The sequence below is a fragment of the Myxine glutinosa genome, chromosome 3, assembly GCF_964187855.1.
Source record: "Myxine glutinosa chromosome 3, kmMyxGlut1.1, whole genome shotgun sequence".
Taxonomy (NCBI): Eukaryota; Metazoa; Chordata; class Myxini; order Myxiniformes; family Myxinidae; genus Myxine; species Myxine glutinosa.
Window position 1 is genome coordinate 99235190 of NC_136263.1, and position 12863 is coordinate 99248052.

Genomic DNA, 12863 nt, shown 5'->3' on the forward strand with positions numbered 1-12863 from the left:
AGAGGGGGATGGAAAGAGGGGGATGGAGAGAGGGGATGGAGAGAGTGGGATGGAGAAAGGGGGATGGAGAGAGGGGGATGGAGAAAGGGGATGGAGAAAGGGGGATGGAGAAAGGGGGATGGAGAAAGGGGGATGGAGAAAGGGGGATGAGAAAGGGGGATGGAGAAAGGGGGATGGAGAAAGGGGGATGGAGAAAGGGGGATGGAGAAAGGGGGATGGAGAAGGGGATGGAGAAAGGGGGATGGAGAAAGGGGGATGGAGAAAGGGGGATGGAGAAAGGGGGATGGAGAGAGGAGGATGGAGAGAGGGGGATGGAGAGAGGGGGATGGAGAGAGGGGGATGGAGAGAGGGGGATGGAGAGAGGAGGATGGAGAGAGGAGGATGGAGAGAGGTGGATGGAGAGAGGTGGATGGAGAGAGGTGGATGAGAGAGGTGGATGGAGAGGTGGATGGAGAGGGTGAGGGTGATGGGGAGGGGCAGGGAGGGGGAGGATGATGGGGGTGGGGAGGGAAAAGGGTGGAAAGGGATGGGGGAAGGGGAGGGGATTGGGAGGAAGGGAGGGATAGGGGGGGGGGAAGGGAGTGGGGAAGGGAGAGGGAGAGGGAGAGGGAGAAGGAGAGGGAGAGGGAGAGGGAGAGGGAGAGGGAGAGAGATTGAGAGAGATTGAGAGAGATTGAGAGAGACAGAGACAGAGAGAGAGAGAGAGAGAGAGAGAGAGAGAGAGAGAGAGCGAGAGAGAGAGAGCGAGAGAGAGAGCGAGAGAGAGAGAGAGAGAGAGAGAGAGAGAGAGAGACAGAGACAGAGAGACAGCGAGAGACAGCGAGAGAGAGAGAGAGAGAGAGAGAGAGAGAGAGAGAGAGAGAGAGAGAGAGAGAGAGAGAGAGAGAGAGAGAGAGAGACAGAGACACAGAGAGACAGCGAGAGAGACAGAGAGACAGAGACAGAGAGACAGAGAGACAGAGGCAGAGAGACAGAGACAGAGAGAGAGATAGAGAGAGAGAGAGAGAGAGAGAGAGAGAGAGAGAGAGAGACAGAGAGAGAGAGATAGAGAGAGAGAGAGAGAGAGAGAGAGAGAGACAGAGACAGAGACAGAGAGAGAGATAGAGAGAGAGACTGACTTTTACATCCCTTTATTACAAAAATATAAAAAAGTATATTTTGTAAAAGTATAAATAAAACCATTTCACAAATCAAATGTAAAAAACAAGCAAAACCATTTTGAAGGGAACATTTACATGAAGACCATTAATACATCAAGAAAAGAAACAAGAAAATAATAAAGTGTTTTGTTCTTCACAAAAATTCATATTATGTTCGAGGAGTGATCAATCTGTGATCAACACACCATTTTGCACAGAGCAAAGTGCATTATTCAATGCCCATATACTTTTAAAGATCAGTACTTTATCCATAGATGAAAAGAAACAAAATTCCATTTTAATACGGGAAAATACAAGTCCTTTAAAACAGGCCGGGAGGTTATCTGCACATCTTAAAGGATTTTCAATTTGCATTTCTCTCGTGCGATATATTGCTTTCTTTGCCATGGCAACGAGAAAGTTCGCTCGAACCACTTCTATTGGGTGGGTGTTGGAGACAAAGCCAAAAATAAAAATTCAAGGTAAAGTTTAAAGAAAGCTTCGTGCACATTTCATGAAGCAAAACAAATAAAGGAATCAAGCGTGCACATTCAACATAAGCATGTGACAAGGTCTCAAGAGCACCACAGAAGGGACAATGGTCAGATATTTCAGGAGAAAAAACAGGTAAGAGCCTATTGGTGGGTAATATCCAATGTGCCAACCTCCACGACAGGTCGGCAGTTTTCTTCGGAATAAGTACATGATAATAGGCTTTCCAGTTAGGTTGGAAGGGGTATTCTGTAGGCAAGCAATTGTGCCACTTCCTCAACTGCCACGTTCCGAAGGAGGGCCGGATTGCTTTGACGCAGGCCTGGTATATTGCACGATTTTCCAGACCTGGAGATCCAAAACGTATTTTTGGTAAATATTTTATTATTGTACCAGAATTCATTACAGTGGGGGCGAGTTCTAAATTTGGGAAAAAGAGGCTTGGTTCACAAACAATTGGGCCATCACCAGTGCAAGGAGATTGCTCCCAGTGCACCTCAACTCTGCGGTATACGTTAAGTATTTCACATAGCACAGCAGATATGTAGTTAGACCGCATGCCAAATTTATTCGCAAGTGCTGCAGCACTTAACTATCTCTTTTTCTTAATCATTAGATCAGCAACGTGATGGACACCATTCTGAACAAAATAATCAACAAAGGAGCGTTCCGTTCTTATTCTTTTGAAAAGAGAGTTGTAGATAAGAGGTTCATTGAAAAACATCTCTTGGGTGTAGGAAACATAATCACGGTCGACCATGAAAACACGCCAAGCATTTAAAATTATATTGTAAAATGGTGGAAGCAAGGACAGATCAATACATTTCATGTTCATTAGGAATAGACCAGATGAATAGTCTAGCATGCCGGCTTGACGGAGGAGGAGAGCAGTGGACCTCCAGGCTAGGTCTGATGGATCATAGAGAAGCCGCCAGATTGAGGCGATGCCAAATGCCATTGCCCTGCATACGATGTCCACAAGACCATGCCCGCCTTCCTCTAAGGGAAGATTCAAGATCTCTGGACGAAGACAATGTTTTCCACTCCAGAAGAAGTTTATTATTGTCTTGAAGGAGCTGCGCTCCAACGCGAGTCGAAAGAATTGACGCGACCAAAGACGGAATTCGTCCAAGTTGCTTTATTGAAACAAAACAGCTCAGGTATTCTCAAAAGCCCGTTTATCGGGCAGCAATATATATACACATTTATGCCCGGGCGTTTGCCCGGGAAAACCGAGACCGGGCATGCCCGGGTGTCAAGGGCGAGTCCTGGAAAGGCGAGTCTGGACATGCCCGGGCGTCCTGGACGCGGCCTGGCAAGTCGAGGCTGGGCGTGCCCGAGCGCTCTGGGCGAGCCCTGGAAAGGCGAGAGCGGGCATGCCCGGACGCTCTGGGCGAGCCCTGGAAAGGCGAGTCTGGACATGCCCGGGCGTCCTGGACGCGGCCTGGCAAGTCGAGGCTGGGCGTGCCCGGGCGCTCTGGGCGAACCCTGGAAAGGCGAGAGCGGGCATGCCCAGGAAAGACGAGACCGGGCGTGCCCGGGAGGTTCGGGCGTGCCCAGGAACAGCGAGTCCGGGCATGCCCAGGAGGGGCGTGTCTGGGCCCGCCCGGACGAGCCCGGCATGGCGATCGCGCCCTGGCCGCGTCCTGGCAGGTGCAAGGCGATTGTGTACATTCAGTGGGAACCGCTACACATGCCCCTCCAGAATCGACCTGCACCGGCAGCGTCAATTTAAGGGGGGGTCCGGATGACCCGGACGAAGCGACCCCTGGAGGGTTGTGGGGGGGGGGGGGGTCCGATCAGGTGGTGGGTGGTCGAGCGGGGGGAACTGTAGACGGGGGGCAGCCTCGCCGCGGAGGAAGGGCGGTGGACGGTCGACGTCCACGTGCGTCGGTTTGAGGCGGTCCACAGAGATCCGGTCCGACCGGCCGCCGACGTCGACGACGAAGGACTTGTCGCCCCGTCGCAGGACCCGGAAGGGCCCGTCGTACGGCGGCCGGAGTGGCCCCCGATGCGCGTCATGACGCACAAAGATGTACTCCGCTGTGCGAAGCGCCGGGGGGACATAGGACTGGGGGCCACCATGGCGGGACGTTGGCACGGGGGCAAATCGGCGGGCGGCTTCCTGGAGGTCCGAGCGCTGGTGTGCGGCAGACCAGGGACTGGTAGCGTCGGGCACGAACTCGCCCGGGACGCGGAGCGGCTGGCCGTAGACGAGCTCGGCGGCGGACGCCCGGAGGTCCTCCTTGGGGGCCGTGCGGAGGCCCAAAAGGACCCACGGCAGCCGGTCGGTCCAACCGTCGTCCTGAAGGCCGGCCATGAGTGCGGCCTTCATGGAGCGGTGAAACCGCTCGCACAACCCGTTGGCTTGGGGGTGGTAGGCCGTGGTGCGGTGCAGCGTGACCCCCAACGAGCGGGAGACCGCGCCCCAAAGTTCGGACGTGAACTGTGGGACGCGGTTGGACGAGATGTCCGCCGGTGCGCCGAAGCGCGCGACTCAGGTGGCGATTAACGCCTGCGCCACGTCGGCGGTGGTGGTGGAGGTGAGGGGCACGGCCTCCGGCCACCTGGTGGTCCTGTCCACCATGCTGAGCAGGTGGGTGAACCCCCGCGATGGGGGCAGGGGACCCACCAGGTCCACGTGGACGTGGTCGAAACGCCGTGCAGGCACGGTGAAAGGTGCTAGCGGGGCCTGGGTGTGGCGGTGGACCTTGGCCCGCTGGCAGGCCGTGCAGGCGTTGGCCCAGTCGTGGACGTTCTGTCGAAGGCCGTGCCAGACGAAACGCGCCGACACCAGCTTCTGAGAAGCTTTCCGGCCCGGGTGAGAAAGGCCGTGGATGGAGGCGAAGATGCGGCGCTGCCAGGAAACGGGCACGATGGGGCGAGGCTGGCCCTGGGAGACGTCGCAGAGCAGGACGGTGCCCGCGAAGGGGATGTCGGCCAGGCGGAGGCCCGTGTCCGCCGCCCGGAGGGCCTGCACCGAGGTGTCGGTGGTCTGGTCGGCCGCCATGAGCGCGAAGTCCACGCCGAGGTGGACCGCGTTCGCGCTGGCCCGAGAAAGACAGTCGGCCACGGCGTTGTCTTTGCCGGCGACGTGCCGGATGTCCGTGGTGAATTCCGACACGGGGGAGAGGTGGCGCTGCTGGCGGGCCGACCACGGCTCCGTGACTTTGGCCATTGCGTAGACCAACGGCTTGTGGTCGACGAAAGCCGTGAACGGGTGGCCCTCCAGGAGGTGTCGGAAATGGCGAACGGCCAGGAATAGACCGAGCAGCTCGCGGTCGAACGTGCTGTATTTTAACTCGTTCGGCCGGAGCTGCCGGCTGAAAAAAGCGAGTGGCTGCCAAACCCCGTCCACCCATTGTTCATGGACGGCACCCACCGCGTAGTTGGAGGCGTCCGTAGTGAGGGCGATGGGCACGTTGAGCACCGGGTGAGCCAGCAGCGTTGCGTCGGCGAGGGCCCGTTTTGCGCTCGCGAAGGCCGCGTCCATGGCCGCGGACCAAACGATGTCATGCTTGGCCGGCTTGCCCCGGAGGGCCTCGTAAAGGGGCCGCATGAGCTGAGCAGCGCGGGGCACGAATCGGTGATAAAAATTCACCATGCCGAGGAACTCTTGTAGGGCCTTGATGGAACGGGGACGCGGGAACGTGGTGATGGCCTCGACCTTGGTCGGCAGCGGCACGGCCCCGGTCTTGGTGATGCGGTGGCCCAAAAAGTCAACGGTCGTCGTGCCAAAGTGGCATTTGGCCGGGTTGACAATTAAGCCGTGCTCGCTGAGGCGACCGAACAGTGTTCGGAGGTGGAGGAGGTGCTCGGCGCGGGACGTGCTGGCGACGAGGATGTCGTCCAGATAGACGAAAAGAAATGGCAGGTCGCGCAGCACGCCGTCCATTAAGCGCTGGAACGCCTGGGCCGCGTTCTTGAGGCCAAACGGCATCCTCAAAAATTCGAACAGGCCGAACGGCGTGATGACGGCCGTTTTCGGGACATCGGCGGCCCGGACAGGTACCTGGTGGTATCCCCGTATCAGGTCAATTTTGGAAAATATGACCCGTCCCGCCAAACGGGCGGAAAAGTCCTGGATGTGCGGGATCGGGTACCTGTCGGGGGTGGTAGCGTCGCTGAGGCGTTGGTAGTCGCCACACGGGCGCCATCCGCCCCCCCGGCTTTGGCACGATGTGCAGTGGTGAGGCCCACGCGCTATTGGAGCGCCGCACGATGCCGAGGTGCTCCAACGCGTCGAACTCGGCCTTTGCCACGGCGAGCTTGGCCGGGTCGAGGCGGCGGGCCCTGGCGTAGACCGGCGGGCCCGTAGTGGGTATGTGGTGCTCGATCCCATGCCGCACTGCAACGGCCGAAAACGTCGGCCGCGTGAGGGCCGGGAATTCCGCGAGCAGGCGAGCGAACTCGTTCGCCGTCGGGAGGGCGCACGCCAGTTCGGTCGGCGCGGAGCTGCTCATCGTGCACGCCAGGGAGCTGAAGGTCTCGGCGTTGACCAGGCGACGACGTTTGACGTCGACCAGCAGCCCGTGCGCGCAGAGGAAGTCGGCGCCCAGCAAAGCCATGGGGACGCAGGCGGTCACAAAGGTCCACTGAAAGCGCTGGCTGCCGAAGCAGAGGGTGCGCGGGCCGAAAGTGCGTATGGCCGAGCCATTAGCAGCGACCAAAGAGGGGCCGCAAACGGCGTCCCGCCTGTCCTGCTCGGAGGCGGGTATGACGCTCGGTTGGGCGCCGGTGTCACAAAGGAAACGCCGCCCGGACGCTTTGTCCCGAATAAAAAGCAAGTTGCCCGAGTGGCCGGGGCTCATGGCTGGGAATGAACGCCGGCCCGGCCGTTTCCCGACTTGCCGAAAGTGCACGGGGGTCGGCACGTCCGAGCCTTGTGTCCGAACCTGGCGTGGTAATAACACCATGCCTGGTCAGGTGGAGGCCCCGGCCGTCGTGTCGGAAGCGGTCGGCGCGGCGTGGCGGCCGCCAGTTGCACCGGCAGTTCGGCCTCCAACCGCGCAGGGCGCTTGGGCGTCGTGGGCATCGCCTCGGACGGCGGCAGGCTCCAGGTAGCCGCGCCGATGTGTTGGCCCGCCGAGGAGATCTTATCGGCTTCCCTGGCGAGGGCGCGGGGATCGGTGATCGACGTGCCAGCCAGGGCGAGGCGTACCGGGTGAGGCAGCTGGCGAAGGAACAGCTCGCGGAACAGAAAATCCGGAGAGTGCTCAGCTCACCGAGCAACGAGAGCATATAGTCCATGCGCTCGGATGGGCGCATGTTGCCGAGCTCGGGCAGGTCGAGCAGGCGCCGTGCGCGTGCCGCCGGTGAGAGGACGAAAGCGTCGAGGAGGAGCGTCTTCAGCGCGTCATACTTGTCGGCAGCCGGCGGGTGCTCGAGGAGGCTCAGGGCGCGGTGGCGGAACCGAGCGCTGCCACGACGTGGTGGAAGCGGGTGTCGTCCGCGGTGATGCCTCGCAGGGCGAACTGGGAGTCCGCCTGGGCGAACCAAACAGCCGCGTGAGCCTCCCAGAAGGTAGGCAGTTTAAGAGTCACTGCCGTGTCCATGTCGGTAGGTCACCAGTGAAGGAGCTGCGCTCCAACGCGAGTCGAAAGAATTGACGCGACCAAAGACGGAATTCGTCCGAGTTGCTTTATTGAAACAAAACAGCTCAGGTATTCTCAAAAGCCCGTTTATCGGGCAGCAATATATATACACATTTATGCCCGGGCGTTTGCCCGGGAAAACCGAGACCGGGCATGCCCGGGTGTCAAGGGCGAGTCCTGGAAAGGCGAGTCTGGACATGCCCGGGCGTCCTGGACGCGGCCTGGCAAGTCGAGGCTGGGCGTGCCCGGGCGCTCTGGGCGAGCCCTGGAAAGGCGAGAGCGGGCATGCCCGGGAAAGACGAGACCAGGCGTGCCCGGGAGGTTCAGGCGTGCCCAGGAACAGTGAGTCCGGGCATGCCCAGGAGAGGCGCGTCTGGGACCGTCCGGACGAGCCCGGCATGGCGATCGCGCCCTGGCAGGTGCAAGGCGATTGTGTACATTCAGCGGGAACCGCTACAGTCTTCTGTATATTCAGCAGAAAGTGTTCAGGAGGTGGAATGGCTTTGATTCTGTGCCACAGTATAGATGCTGCTAGGTTGATGATGACCAGGACTCGTCCCCGGTATGAAAGCAAAGCCAGCAACCCTTTCCATTTCCGCAGCATTTGTTCGAGAGTCAGCGAGACCCTCCCAATTTTTCGCTTGTGTAGCTGCATCACCGATGAAAACACCAAGGTACCGCATTCCGTTGAGGGACCAGGTGAGGTGTTTCGGAAGGACAGGCATAGGCAGCTGGCATGGGGCCATCCACATCGCTTGGCACTTGTTCCAGTTTACCAAAGCTGAAGAAGCTAAACCATAATAGTCCAAGCAGTCCACCAGTTTCTTGATCTCATCGCTATTATGTACGATGACACAAATATCGTCAGCATATGCAGAGACTTTCACAGGTCTTGTGAGCAAATTTCTGCATCCAGTTAAGATGCTGCGGACTTTGATTAAAAGAGGCTCAATGGTTAAAGAGTACAGAATACCGGATAAAGGACATCCCTGACGGATACCCCTTCCAACCTTTACAGGGGAAGTCAGTTCAGAGTTTACTCTGAGTATTGAGGAGATGCCATTATAGAGCAGTTTTACCATGGAGAGGAAAACAGGACTAAGTCCAAAACACTCTCGGACCTTGAAAAGATATACATGACTTACACGGTCAAAAGCCTTCTCTTGGTCAAGCACAATCAAACCAAGATTGTCATTTTTTATTTTACACACATCCCAAGGATCTCTTAATAAAAAAATGTCATCATGTATCTGTCGGTTAGGGATACAAAAAGACTGATCACTTTGAATCAACGACTCTAGAAGTGGGGCGATGCGTCGAGCTCGAACTTTAGAAAATATTTTAGAATCTGAAGTTAGAAGAGAGATTGGACACCAATTAATCAATGAGCTGAGGGTCTCCTTTCTTGGGTAATAGACTAATTACTGCTCTTCAGCTCTTCGTCATTAAAAGGTAATAGGTAATAAAAGTCATTACTGCTCTTCGTCACCACAACGTAATGAACTATTAAAGACCTCCAATAGTTCTGGGCCTAATAAGGGCCAAAAGGATTTCTAAAACTCTATTGAGAGGCCGTCCAATCCAGGAGATTTACCCATAGGTAAAGAAGCAAGGGAAAGTGTAAGCTCTTCCAAGGAAAGTAAGGAGCCAAGCTGATCCCTTTGAGCAGCACTTAGCATGGGTAGTAGGGCGGGTCATACTCAGGTGCCAAAATGAATCTGAAGGAAATCCTAACATGAGGGGTGTCTATATTATGTTTTTTTATGGGGAATTCGAATATGAGTTTATTTTTTGGATAGGATAACTCTAACCTACATCAATTTGTATTTCTAAATTGCCAATTTTACCCTTTCGAACCCCTTTATAAGATATTAAAAGATATAAGGGAAATCATTCATATTGACACAGCCAAATCAAATGTACATATTTATTAACAGGTGAACTGCATGTATATCACTGGTTACAATTACAAAGATAAATCTCCTTCTTGAACTTTACCAGGTTGCACAAGTCCTGCTTTGACTCATTCTTGGACATCAGCCTCCTGCTGGTCTCCTGAGCCCTGATGCTTCCATCCCTCTTTTCCTGTAAGAAGTACTTAGCAGAAGCCTCAGTCACCATTTTAACAACCCTCTCAATGCTTTTGTGTGTGGCAAGGCCAGTTGAGCACCTCCATGGGGTGTTGATGAAGTTCTTCACCTCCAAGGTGCTTAGGGAGCAGGTGAGAGGTGGCTCTGACACACCTTCTGACCAGCTGATCAAGTTACCAATGCTGGAAGCATCACAGTTGATGTCAGGTGTCTTTCTGGTCCTGACAGAGGAGTCCCCCAGCTGAGTGTCTGGGTCCCCCTCTCCCCTGATAGCCAGGATTCTCTCCACCCCCTCAGTCCTCTCCTTCTGATCCTCAGAGCACAGCAGTGTTTGGAGGATGACTTCACTGTGGGCATACCAAGCAGATCTTCTCACAGTCGGCATCACAAGGTCCAGCACCTCCTTCCTCTGGGACTTGAGGCAGTCCAGCTGAAACAAGATGTGCCTAGGCCCTTCGAACCAGGAGTGCTTGACTTTCACGTTGAACCAACATGGATAATACACTCCAATGATGAATTCCACAATGAATTGCAGATTCTTCCGGTTCTTTCCTTTCAGTCCATGCTTTGACACCCAGAGCCTGAGAAGTCTGTTCGCTGTGGTGAGCCAGCGGCTGTGGTTTACTGGTCCAATCTCCACGAGAGCCAGCCTTGCAGGAAGCACTCCATCCCTGATTGCACAGACAATTTTATAGCCATAGTGTTGATCAGTTGAGAGATCTTCAATGGCCTTGTCAGACAGCTTGATCAGTGGAGGGCCAACAAAGATCCGGGTGAAGTTTGGATTGATATCCAAGTCTGTAGCAGAAGCAAGGAGCTTTCCTATTGGCCCGGAAAATGTGTTGTCTGACAGAGTAGGGCCATCAAGGTGAACAATGAGATGGCGCAGGGGAAGTTCACCAGTGTGCAGGTTGCACACCAACCAGACCAGCTTTCTCCCCAGGTGCAGCTCCAGCTTCCGCATTACTCCAGCTTTCACACCAGTGTTGACATTTGTTGAGTCTCCTCCAATGGCCCACAAGGTCTTATCAAAACCCCTCTCTTTCAGCCAGGCAAACAGGACCTTAGCAATCTGCTCCGCATGTGACTCCTCTTTAGTTGCTTTCTCTGGGGTAAAGTGGAACAGATAGTAGCTACCAGGCTCACTAACAACACTATAGTGTTCTTCCTTGATCTTTGCAGGAAAAGATTGGTCACTGCCCTCAGCTTCCATCATCACATTGGTCAGGTCAATCCACCCATCAAAGAGGATGCAGGAGATCCCCCCCTCCTCCCTGCACTTCTCATCAAACTCTTCCCCCAGCTCTGTCATCAACTTCTCCTGTGCTCTATTGACCTTGTTCTTATCAATCACTTTACTTGTATTGTCTTCTGTGATGATTCCTGCATTAATCAGAGGTGCAGTTCCTATCGCTGCAGTTGGCCTCAGCCCGAGCCCCGATGCCATACCTTACACTAGCAATGGCAATGTTTGGAATCTCATCATAGTTTTTCTGGACCTTTGCTGAAGCTGCAGGCTCAGTGTCAGTTTCAGGGAAGAGCTCAACTTCAGTGACAAACTCATCTTCAGCACCACTTCTCTCCAATTCCAGATCCTCATCACCATCTGACAAAAATCTCTCAACATCCTTCCTGGCTGCTGCAGCATTTTCCTCCTTGCCCCTTCTCCTTTTCTCTGCATTCTTTTTCTTTTCCTGCCTTTCCAATGTCCTCACCTGTCTCTTGTGCTCTGGCAGATCAGGGCTCCCCATTTGGTGGGGTCCTTTACTTCCAACCTTCTCTTTCTGTCCCTTGATGTAGGCAAGATCTTTCACAGGAATCATTTTCTCTCTGCTGCAGGAACAGTTAATGTGGGCTTGGATCACACAGCCCTCACCGGACTCACAGCCTCCCCCGTCACAACTAGTAATCTGACACTTGCAAGTAAAAATATCAAATAACTTGTCTAACTTGACAATGAACCTCTCTTTGGCATCAAGTTTGCCCTTCCCAAGAGAAAACTTCACTGCCTGATTCCAGACCTCCTTGAGCTTGGACATGATGGTCACCTTTTCATTGAAAACAGGAGGCTTGAAAAGAGCATTAGCTTTGCTCCACTGACAAATCAGACCAGGGTAGATGTCAGACACGAGCTGGTCCACTGGGTAGTTCCTCCTGTCATCTTCACTTTGCTCCCTCAAGTAGATGCCATACCTCAGGATATCCCTCACAGTTGGCAGTTCAGACACCAACAGCTCCTGCCCAGTGCCAACAAGATTACTTAAATGAGAACTTGATTTCATCCTTGTTCTGACTTGAGCCATTTTTAGTAGTTCACACTGAAATAAAAACAATAATACACAGGTAAGTATCCACTACAGACAGATATTAAGGTATTACACAGGTATTACAGAAAACCGTCAAAATATTCACTTCACAGGTCACTATTTTCCTTCACATGTAACTCAGGCTAGCAATAGGTAAGTACACAAATCAATTAACAAATATAATATAAAACAAGGTAATTTACATCGAAAATTATTATCTATTTGTTCCTCAGGTTCCTAATCAAAAACGTACTTACTGGCAATGCCATAAGAAGAGAAGAGAAGACGGATGGATAAGGATTGCCAACCTCCTCAACATCGAGCTTTCAGCAACAAGATGGCTACAACTGCCATCCCAACAGGAAGTTACCAAAATAAAAGCCCTAACTTCAAAATAAAAAACGTCTCTTTTTTCCAGAAGAATAGCAAAATAATCAAAAATTTAATAATAATCAACTGCAAATTATCAGAATTATCAGGGTTATCAGAATTTTTTTTTTAAACCTCAGATTTGTGTTCTACACACCAAAATACGTAATATGAACACCCCTCTCGATTGATTTACAAAAAAAAAGAAGTATGGCCCGCCCTAATGGGTAGGTCAGATGCGAAATAACTTATAGAGCCATCGTCAACATCATTTGCCATAAACAAGCCTGAAAATAAGTTATAAACCTCCCTCTTTATATTATCTTGTGACGTCACAGTGTTACCAGTTGAGAGCTTTAAGGTTTCAATTTGCCTTTGATTGGTAGTCTTTTTATCAAAATGGGAAAAAAATTTGGTCGGTGCATCTAAATTATATAGCTGATCTATCCGTAGATGGACCATTGCACCTTTTGCTTGGTATTCGACTAGGTTGTTTAGTAGAGTCTTCTTTTCCAAAAGCAAATGATTATTTGTTCTATTGGGGACAGAGAGATTATATTGAGAAAGAGACAGAGAGAGAGAGAGACAGAGAGACAGAGAGACAGAGAGAGAGAGAGAGAGAGAGAGAGAGAGAGAGAGAGAGAGAGAGAGAGAGAGAGAGAGAGAGAGAGAGAGAGAGAGAGAGAGACAGAGAGACAGAGAGACAGAGAGACAGACAGACAGAGAGAGAGAGAGAGAGAGAGAGAGAGAGAGACAGACAGACAGACACAGACAGAGAGAGAGAGAGAGAAATACTCTTCATTTTTGTGCAGTATATTCTTCACCAAGATTTTTGCTTTTCCCCCAAACACACAATTGACAGAAACACTCAGG